This window comes from Pezoporus occidentalis, unplaced genomic scaffold, assembly GCF_034315485.1.
Source record: "Pezoporus occidentalis ecotype Australia unplaced genomic scaffold, CSIRO_AGI_Poc_V1 ctg97, whole genome shotgun sequence".
NCBI lineage: Eukaryota > Metazoa > Chordata > Aves > Psittaciformes > Psittacidae > Pezoporus > Pezoporus occidentalis.
In genome coordinates, this window is record NW_026916336.1 from 1724972 (window position 1) to 1736278 (window position 11307).

The following is an 11307-nucleotide window of genomic DNA, read 5'->3' on the forward strand; positions in this document are numbered from 1 at the left end:
AATACTTCATTGAACAAAGGTGCTGGCTGTGAGCTACTGCCCATCAGACTGCAAGAGGAGTCTCTAATCACAAGATCACATCAAATCAGTTAACCAGCATCACTATTTCCTCCCATTACAGACAGATAAGCACATCGAAACTACAGGACATTGTGCAGGAATGTAAACGACACATTAAAAAAGCTCTCTATTTGTAAGTGAACCAGGAAGGTCGAAGTACTCTGTATCAGCTATAAAACATATTAACCTTCACTTAGGAAGATATGAAGGGAGAGAAGTCCTCCCAGCAACCCTATGAGTACAGCAACTTTTAAACGTTCTCATTTCTAAAGGGGTGTTGCAATACCACTGAGCAACACCGTGAACTTTAGCATTCAGGTTGTTATAGGGAAAACAGGTAGAAAACAAATGATGCTAAGGAAAACTCAGAAATCAATCTGCTACCTGCTGAGGCCCATGGCACCACCAGCATGAGACCCCACCACTGTTTTCTCCACCTCTGCCAATATTCAGGTGCTTGGCTGATCTGAAGCCAGCAGCAGCACTGGATACACAGCACCAGTGAGAAACTGCTCTTCAAAGGATAAAAAAGTAGTCCAGAAACAGAAAGGAAATTCCACCTCCTTTAGCACTAAGCTATCTTGTCACAGACCAAAGGCCAAAACTGTAATGGCCATAGCACCAGGCACCAAATAAGACAGTGAGATTGCAACCTGACGAGCCAGGCTGGTACAGTGATCCAGAGCTGCAGACACCAAGGGCATTGACCATTATCTATGAGTCATGGGGCAAATCTCTTGAGCTAAGACAGGAGCAGTCATAACTCACAAGCCTCTTAAATGCGGACAACGTGTTTCCTGACAACCATAACCAGTCAAGGGAGTTAAATGAACATTTTCTGGCCAACTTGCTGCTGGATGACCCCACTAACACTTCTTGGCAGAAGACAGGATCCTCTCTGACAGAACCACCACCAACAGCTGATCCAGCACAGTGAGACCAAAGCTGACATTGCTGTACTTGCCTTTGCTTGGCTGTGAGGTTAGATGGGCTGACCACCTTCTCCCCGAGGGAACTCCAAAAATAGCATTCACTAACTCAAGGGAGTCCACGCCTGAATAAACCACAGGCAGAGGTCTTTGTTCACAGCTCACACCACAGCAGTAACTCACTCAGTAGATGGATACAAGGAGAAACATAGGTCACACATGCAGAGAAAAAGAGATATCCATACTTCAAAGATATCATAGATCTTGTTTTCAGGGTCACGAAATAAACATCCATTAAAATAGCCTGCAAGTGCTGGTGTACAGCTCAATATGAGATAGATGGGCCAAGGGAAAAACATGATTCATTAGAAAGTAAAGAAGTTGTTGGTTATTTTCCCCACTAAATTGCCCAATGAATCACTAAAGAAAAATCTTTGTGATGTAACTATTCAGACTTACATAAAGAACACTCGTAATTAGCTCTTCAAGTAATCCTCTGACCACCACCTGGAGTTCAGCCTAAACCTTGACCTCACTCACACCAAACATCCGTGCATCTTTGAAACACACCCAACAGCGAATCCCATCACACTAAATTCATGAAGTGGAAAAAGCTGACAGAAGTATTAAAACTTGAAATATCTTTCACTTCATGGGCTCTACACAAACAGCTCTATAAATCCATGTTCCAGAATATCCAGAATAAGCAAAGAGCAATTCACCCCTGTCACATTTAGGGAAATGGTTTCAAAAGGACTAAGAGGCAGGATTTATTAACCCAATCCTACATGTAAAAGAAAACATTTCTTCCACCAAAACCTTAGTTTACAGCAAAAAAAGTCAACATATGACATACTCAACCTTATTGCAATAACACAGGAGAAAAGTCTCCCTAGAACTAGATTCTGACAGGAAACTAGACTTAACAAAGATATTAAATCACTTATTCCCCCACCCACCTATAAACAGCTCAAAATATATTACTATTAAAGGATGCAGAAATTCCTTCATCTAAAGCACCACAGATGTCTGGGTTTTTTTTTTTCTTTTCGCTAACAACCTCCTGATTAGTATGAAACTCCTATTCCCACAGACAAATGAGAAAGACTAAGATGCCTCCCACCTACAAAGCCTCTCAGCTAGAAAAAAAAATTAGTTTTCCATAATATACAACTGTGTTGCATGCCGAGCTCCCCACAGCAAAGCATTCAAGACTGATACATGCCACAGCACCAAAGAAAAACTATCTCCTTAGCTCCAGAGGAATTCTGTTTTCAATAAAGTTTAGCAAGCAGATTTTAGACCTTTGTAAGAAAGCCCACAACAGCAAGGGAAGAGGCATGAAGCAGGCCAAAAATACTGAACCAGTTATGCTTAGTTCATATCTGAATCTGCAAGAAGGAGAAATGTTTATTTTTTCAAGGCATCATGTGTACATAAAACACAAAGAGCCTTCTGTACTGAGAGACATGGTCCCAGAGACAGACCTCCTGACAGCTGGCCTACTGGCACACTGGTACTTTTCAGTAAAAATAAGAACAAGATGAGAAAGGACCACCAGGGCTGGCACCAATGATGAGACCCCAAAGTCTAGATATTTCACTATCAACAGAGAAACAGAAAAGGACTGTCACCACCCCCAGGTACAAAATTTACTACCTACTCATGTAATGCAGCAGAAACTAACATGGGGCATGAATATATTACAGGAAGGTTGCCGAGCCTCCTCTGCAATCATTAGCTGTCTCTGTGCACAGCTAGGCTGGCTTCAGTTTGGTAGGGGGTAATTTTAAGTCGTTGCCATCTTTGCCACAATACCCTTCTCTTGGCAGCAGCTTCAGCAAGGGTTACACAAGACCAAAGTCCTACACAGCAAGTCAATATTTAACTTAAGCACTGTACTGTTGAGACCCACCTAAAATATTTGATAAAGTAACTTATTAAATCTTACACTATCTTTTCTAACAAACAATAATAAGGAGCAATTTATCTTCTAGTTGTAAAGATAAATTCAACAACAAAAGCAGTTAGATCCAGCTTTAGCAACTTTAATAAGGGACCTAATAGAAAACGTTTCCATGAAAGGAGATCAAAACAATACAACATATATACTGCAGAACAGGTTCAAGGCAGGGGCAGAAGCCACAGTACAAAAATCATTTAAAACAAAACCACAGTGAGTTCTGGAAAGTCAGCACTTTTTCCAAGAAGTAGCATTTTAACACTGCAATTAAAGCCATTAAACTATGTCACAAAGGCATATATAAAACTCCTGGACATTACAAGGAGAATTCATTCTCCCTAAATAGCTGAATAAAATCTATGAGCTGCTGTACTAACGTGGACTTTAAAACAGTACAATAAATAGAACACTGGGTTGTTGTTTTTTTTCTTTTCAGGATGATTCTTCTTAATCTTAGTGAAGCTAACCAAATCATTTATATCCCTAAAATGTCTTAGCATGCACCTGATGCAAAGTTTTGCTAATAGTCTTATCTTTTATCATCTTAATGGACAAAAATTTAGCTGATGTCAGAAACAGCTGTTAAAATACAGTTCAGACCAAAACTGAGCAACTGAGAGTAACTTCCCATTTGCTACATCCATTTCAATTCTTTATCCACCTCTTTCCTGTGCCTAATGTGATCTCTTTATACATTGCTAGTACTCCTATCCTTACACTTAGGAGAAACTCCTTTTGTTCTCTGAACATCTGTTTTAGTGATGATTCCAGTGGAGTAATCACCACAGGCAAAGTCCTAAAAGCTCTCCAGTTCTACATGTCTAATCCTTCACATTTAACAGTCTGGTCATCAAGCAAAAGTAAACTTTTTCAGGAAACAACATAAATATGAAAGTCTGGAGTGGGGGGGGCTGAGATTTTTAGTCACATCATAAAATAAGGAGACAGTATCACACAGCTGTCAGCTAAAAAAGTACCAAACCAAAACAACAACCACCACAAAAAGCCACACAAAAAACCCAGCCACCAACACTAGGCCAGCTCACCTGTGCAGGGAAGTGCAGCCCCAGGGAACATTTTCACAAGCAGCTCAACTGATTTTGCCCCATGACACTGCCTAATGGGCGGACCTGCCTCTCCCTGTTACATACACTCCATTAGTACAGATACACAGCTCCATCGGTTCACTTGCTGTATGGTGCTAACTGCTGGTCGGTTTAGCAGAGGAATCCAGCCAACCACACAACCACTTGCACCTGCACAAGAGAGGCAATGGAAATAGGCAGAGAGCTGGAAAAGAGGTGCACAGGGCCACTCTTCTGAGCGGGAACATAATCTTAAACCTGATCTCCTGAAATTCCACACCTCATGGTACCTATAGTTATGTACACATAGAAGTCAGCTTTCACATCTCAAATGCCTCCTTGGCACAATCAGATCAGGACTCTAATCCAACTCAGAGTGAATGCAGAAAGCATTTACCTTATGTTTTCACTCTGCTTTGAGAGCAAGATCAGTCTGTTAAGACCAGTCTATCTCTGAACTACTAAAGCTAGAGGATAAAAGAACAACTGCAAATGAAGTCACAACAAGGTCTTAGCAATTTCCAGCAGCAAAACTCCCACAAAGCTGAAACGAGAAAGGAGTCTGACAGGGTCCTATCCATTTCCTCTACATGCTTCGTTTTCATTGTGCTACATTTGCAAGTGTTACTTCTATCCATTTCCATTCTCTTAGCAAAAATAAGCTAGAGGTACTAGGTTCTGCCATGGGAACTGCTTCTTCACACAAGACAGCAAGACGCTGTCTTCCTTCAGTTTTAAGCACTGCAATTCTTACCAGCTATCCCTTTGTTTCACTCCATTGAGCTAAGCCAAAGATAGTCTAAGCAGTGCACCTGCTAAAGCCATCCCTTTCACTCTTCCAACCTCCTGCCAGGTGACAGAAGCACAGAAATTACTTACACTTTCCTTTTTTTTTTATGTCAGCAGCCCCTGGGACGTTTCGCTCAGACAGGATTACAACAGTACACCAGACACCATGGTCTTAACTCAGTAACGATCTACCTCCGATCCCCTCCGAAGAGCTACTTAAACGCTTCCTCCTTCCCGGGAAGAGGAGATAATACCCTGCGATTGTTCATCTGTCTCAAAATAAGCATTACCAACACCTTGCCTCATTATAAGGCTGAGAAACAGCTACTGCCACAGATATCACTGTTTCTTTTAAATACTAAAACCTCCTTTTTTTAATATGCCACTCAACACAGGACAAATCCTGTCTCGACGCGTGCGAAGCAGAAGCGAACCCAGCGGGTTGCGCTCAGTGCCCCTAGGGAGTCCCGAGAGGAGAGGCACCCAACGCTCCGACAGCGCTCAGGTGTCTGGAGGGGCGACCTCAGCAGCGACCCTGAGGGCCCTGCCCGTACCGCCCTCCCCGCGTTACCTGGGCACCGCGTCCGGCGCCGGTAACACCGCCCGGCTCCGCACCGCGCCGGCCTCGCCTCCGCAGCGTCACTTCCGAAGAGGGGCAGGACCGCAACACCTTCCTCTCCGCCCCGCCGCGGTTCGCTGGGCGCGCAGGCGCAGGAGGCCTCCTGCGCCTGCGCGCCCAGCGAACCGCGGCGGGGCGGTGGGTCCCTGAAGCACCGCGGTGTGCCCGAGAGGCTCCCGCATGAGGCTCCGCGGTCCCGTAGCAGTGGGGAATCCCTGCTGCCGAGGATCGGGCCTCTCGGACAATGGACGGGCCCCAGCCAGGCGTGTTCTCGGCAGCCAGTTTAGTCACCTGTGTGGGCTGACGTGGAAAACAGTGCCCGAATTCGTGGCTGAGTGCAAGTAGGGCAGGCAAACCACAAAATTCTTGTAACCTCAGGTTTCCCCTGTTACCCCAATAGTCATAATTTTTCATCCAGTTCTTACAGAAACCCGGACTGGTTTGGGTTAAAGGGACCTTAAAGCTTATCCAGTTCCAACCCCCTGCCATGGGCGGGGACACCTTCCACTAGACCAGGTTGCTCCAAGCCCTTGTGTCCAACCTGGCTTTGAACACTGCCAGGGATGGGGCAGCCACAGCTTCTCTGGGCACCCTGTGCCAGCGCCTCAGCACCCTCACAGGGAAGAGCTTCTGCCTAAAATCTCATGTCAATCTCCTCACTGTCAGGATAAAGCCATTCCCCCTTGTCTTGTCACTGCAGGCCCTTGTCAAAAGCCCCTCTCCAGATTTCTTGTAGCCCCTTCATGCACTGGCAGCTACTCTAAGGTCTCACCAGAGCCTTCTCTTCTCCAGGCTGAACCAGCCCAGCTCTCTCAGCCTGTCTCCAGAGCAGAACTGCTCCAGCCCTCGCAGTATCTCTGTGGCCTCCTCTGGACTCTCTCCAACAGCTCCACATCCCCCTTGTGTTGTTGCCCCAGAGCTGGATTCAGGACTGCAGGAGAGGTCTCACCAGAGCACAGCAGAGAGGGAGAATCCCCTCCCTCGACCTGCTGGTCACACTGCTGGGGATGCAGCACAGAACATGGGAGGTTTCTGGGCTCAAACACACACTGCTGGGTCATGGAGCACTTCTTGTCAACACCCTCAAGTCCCTCTCAGGCCTGCTCTCAATCCAGTTTCTGTCCAGCCTGTATTGCCCCATCCATTACACCATTACAGAGGTGACAGCAAGCATCCATAGCTCGCTGGTGTCACAGGTTTTTGGATAAAGTCCTGTATTGCTTTTGGTGACACCATCTACTGCAAACCAGCACATGCAGTACAAATAATTAAAATAAATAAATACAAAAGGCAGCAATACCTCTATGACAGCACTAAGTGCTTGTGTTTGCTGGCATTTTAAAAATCCTGGAACATGTCCCCCACTTCTAGTTCTCACCCAGCAGAAATCATAACAGCCACATCAATTTCCATGGTAAGTAATGAGGAACCATCGCTGCAGTTCACTCTGCTGTCTTACTGCATATCAATCCAAGAAAAAGGTCTCCCTACGTGCACAGGCAATACCACGGCTTGCCAGGAGGTGTTGCTTTGAAACCACTCAAATATCGGAGCTTAAAAATCATGAAATGGGCTTGGACTCTTAAAAATAGCTGACTGACACTTTGTTCTGGCAGGGAGAAATCACGATCCTCCATTTGAAATGATAATTTTTCTTTAAGAGTATTTAAATCTGAAATGCACAGAGTAGTTTGGAGGGAAACAAATGCTGAACAGGCAACCTACTCGATGGGAAATAGTACTGGTTTGACCATTGCTAACAAATATGTTAAACCAGCTTTATGTATGTAAAACTGTCTGGCTTTGTCTTTGCAGGTCTGGATGTTAATATATATCTTAACAGACCTGATGTGGTGGGGAGTTTTAGAGGGGTAACTCTTGTTTTCAAGACGCCAGGGAGTATACTAAAGTCTCAATAAGACAAATAGTCATGCTGCTCAGCTGTGTCACTGCACTCTCCACACCTGCAAACATACCTCTTTAAAGAAAATTAGCTTTTTTTTCAAAGGGGAGTGTGCAGTTTTGGATATATAACTGTTCTGTGCCTACAGCCCTGTTTCCAAGTGCATTTAACAGTGACAAAATTAGTTATTCATTTAATTATGCCCAGCCTCTGTCTAGAAGACAGAACAGGAGGAGAAGTTTCCAAGCCATTTGAAACCTTTCTTGCTAAAGGAAAAACTGCCTCAAAGGATACCCAGCAAGGAGATATTTTCAAATATGTCTTTATCACATCAAGCTAAAATGACCTTCATGGCTAAAACAAGCTGAAGCTCTTCAGCAGAAATTTAAACTCTAGATTGGATGATATTTCACAGCCCACAGTATGCCTTGTTGTGTAGACATAGTTATCACACTTACTCCAGCTGTGCCTTTCAAAGAGCTATACATGCCAGCCCTGAGGCAATGAACTCCAGCTCACTGAGGCTCTGGAAGGCTGTTTTTGGAGACAGATTACAAAAGGACCTTAGAAGAGGAGGTCACCTAAGTGTGTGTATAACCAAAGGAGCCTTTGAAAACTATTTTATGATCAAATGTTTACCAATATTGGGTTTTAGCACAGTTTAAGGTATTACCCAGGATCAGAGAACAGCATGCCAGATGAAAGATTACAGATGTGAGGAGATCCACAGCTCTTTTTACAACAAATAATTTCTTTTAAATAAATATATATAATATATAAAATTTGAAAGTCATAACTGTAAAAGGGAAAGCAGAAAACAGTTGTTGGTGAATTTAACTGGCCTCTACAAGCCATTGTTTTCAACAGCAGAGTGTAAATCAAGTCTGGTGTTTGGACCCACTGCTGTCAAGAACAAGTAAGTTTTCAGAGCTCCCACACTTCCCAGCACCATGACCACGAGTTTTACCACAAAACCTCAGCACGGATTCTGCAGCTAGTTAGAACTTCCATATTCCTCAGACATAATTTCAGCAGAAATACTTCTACAGCTGGAACACCACTGCAGACCCTCCTTTTCAAATGCCTCTGGGGTCAGGAATTGACATGTTTTGTGCAACTAGTCAGATAATAATTTTCCAGAAATTGTTGTTCTGTGTGAATAGGTTTATAGGAAATCAAGCTGCATCTTCTGAAACACCTTGCAGCAATGATATACTAGAATAAAAAATAAGCTGAGCCTCCTATAAATAAAGCACTTGTTCGTATCCTTCACTTCCTGATGATTCCTAAGGCTGATGATCCCAGGAGACCTGACAGACTCTTGTTGCTCTGGCTCAGGAAGAAGCAGGATTCTTTTCCTTTTATCACAGCACATTCTGAGGGGTGTGGAAGACAAAGCACAACATTCACATTCCTTGAAATCATAGAATCATAGAATGGTTAGGGTTGGAAAAGACCTTAAGATCATCTAGTTACAACCTCCCTACCATGGGCAAGGACACCTCACTCTAAACCATATCACTCAAGCTACGTCCAGCCTAGTCTTGAACACTGCCAGGGATGGAGCATTCACAACCTCCCTGGGCAACCTATTCCAATGCCTCACCACCCTAACAGGAAAGAATTTCCTCCTTATACCCAATCTAAACTTCCCCTGTTTAAGTTTGAACCCGTTACCCCTTGTCCTGTCACTACAGTCCCTAATGAAGAGCCCCTCCCCAGCATCCCTATAGCTCCCCTTCAGATACTGGAAGGCTGCTGTGAGGTCTCCACGCAGCCTTCTCTTCTCCAGGCTGAACAGCCCCAACTTCCTCAGCCTGTCTTCATACAGGAGGTGCTCCAGTCCCCTGATCATCCTCATGGCCCTCCTCTGGACTTGTTCCAACAGTTCCATGTCCTTTTTATGTTGAGGACACCAGAACTGCACACAATACTCCAGGTGAGGTCTCACAAGAGCAGAGTAGAGGGGCAGGATCACCTCCTTCAACCTGCTGGTCACGCTCCTTTTGATGCAGCCCAGGATTTGGTTGGCTTTCTGGGCTGCAAGCGCACACTGAAGCCGGCTCATGTTCATTTTCTCATCAACCAACACCCCCAAGTCCTTCTCCTTAGGGCTGCTCTCAATCTCTTCTCTGCCCAACCTGTAGCTGTGCCTGGGATTGCTCTGACCCAGGTGTAGGACCTTGCACTTGGCATGGTTAAACTTCATGAGGCTGGCATTAGCCCACCTCACAATTGTGTCAAGGTCCCTCTGGTTGGCATTCCTTCCTTCCAGCGTATCAACTGAACCACACAGCTTGGTGTCATCGGCAAACTTGCTGAGGGTGCACTCAATCCCACTGTCCATGTCAGCGACAAAGATGTTGAACAAGACCGGTCCCAACACCGATCCCTGAGGTACACTACTCGTTACTGGCCTCCAGCCGGACATTGAGCCATTGACCACAACTCTTTGCGTGAGGCCATCCAGCCAGTTCTTTATCCACCGAGTGGTCCTTTGGTGAATAATCCTTCACTTTCACTTCTAATAATGGAGTTTCTAAGGATTTAATATTGCCATTTTGAGAAGCCTTGCCTTTCTCCAGAGCTGGAATGGGCCCCAGGTATATGTACATATAATAATACAATAATACATATAATAATACATAATATGTATTATTGTGTACAGTTCTGGTGTCCTCAATGTAAAAAGGACATGGAACTGTTGGAACAAGTCCAGAGAAGGACCACGAGGATAATCAGGGGACTGAAGCACCTCCCGTATGAAGACAGGCTGAGAAAGTTGGGGCTGTTCAGCCTGGAGAAGAGAAGGCTGCGTGGAGACCTCACAGCAGCCTTCCAGTATCTGAAGGGGGCCTATAGGGATACTGGGGAGGGACTCTTCATTAGGGACTGTAGTGATAGGACAAGGGGTAACGGGTTAAAACTTAAACAGGGGAAGTTTAGATTGGGTATAAGGAGGAAGTTCTTTACTGTAAGGGTGGTGAGGTACTGGAATGGGTTGCTAAGGAAGTGAATGCTCCATCCCTGGAGGTGCTCAAGGCCACACTGGACAGAGCCTTGGGTGACATGGTTTAGTGTGAGGCATCCTTGTCCATGGCAGGGGGGCTGGAACTTGATGATCTTAAGGTCCTTTCCAACCCAAATTATTCTATGATTCTATATTTACTGAGCATTATTCTCTACTACACAGTAGTCAAAAGCCCAGTAATCAAACGGATGACAAAACTGGACAACCGCAGAGGAATATCCATGACCTACCTGCCTTGTCCTGTTGAAAGCAAGCCTTTCATTACTCCTCAAACTTTCTTACACAAAGTTAAGCCTCTGTCATAATCATAGTTCACTTCAGAAGTGGCATCAGCTAGTACAGACAGCTAGTACAGCTATCCCCTAGAAGAGGATGAAGACATGAGCAACTTTAGACAGTCACTTTTAGTTATATTTCTCTTCATATAGCAAGATATCATTTCTTTTGGCAGGCCTAGGGCTAGAGGAAGATTCCACAATGTCTTGTGGTTTCACAGTCAACAGCTGCCAGGCAGGGAAGAGCCCTGCCCCTTGCAGAACGGCTTTAGGAATAGAAGCACTGTACAAGAATAGAAATATAGAAAAAATAGAAACCTGTACAAGCTTTTGGTGAATTGCTCAAAAGCTTATAAAAAAGAAGCTTAACCATCTTGATTACATTTTGTCAAGGTTAAGTGCACCAACTGGCTCTGCAACCGCAATCCCCTCCCATGGTTGCCTATGCTCAAGATCATCTCTGATACAGCAGACCTGCATTGGCTTGGATCAGACTGTGAGAGTTAAAAACAGGAAGGAGCCTAATCTGGGACCTATGCCCATGTACTCACCTTCTCCTTTGGACTGAGAGTTGCATTTAAGCTCAGGCCTTTGCACTTGGTCCTGTACAATTCAGCACAGGACAAAGCTCTGAAGACTTTAATTTCCTTTGC

At 44.7% G+C, this 11307-nt stretch overlaps 1 protein-coding gene across 4 annotated transcripts in view; it reads right to left on the minus strand.

The window, feature by feature from the left end:
* MAP3K13 (mitogen-activated protein kinase kinase kinase 13) overlaps positions 1-5526 on the minus strand; it is a 79769-nt gene extending 74243 nt beyond the window's left edge. For 3 of the 4 annotated variants that reach the window (XM_062606510.1, XM_062606507.1, XM_062606513.1), the window contains exon 1: positions 5398-5526. The gene's annotated coding sequence lies outside the window, so the exon portion shown is untranslated. Of the gene's footprint in view, positions 1-3998; positions 4018-5397 lie in introns of those variants that run through there. The other variant, XM_062606508.1, reaches the window with a different exon arrangement.
* Positions 5527-11307: the final 5781 nt, after the last annotated feature.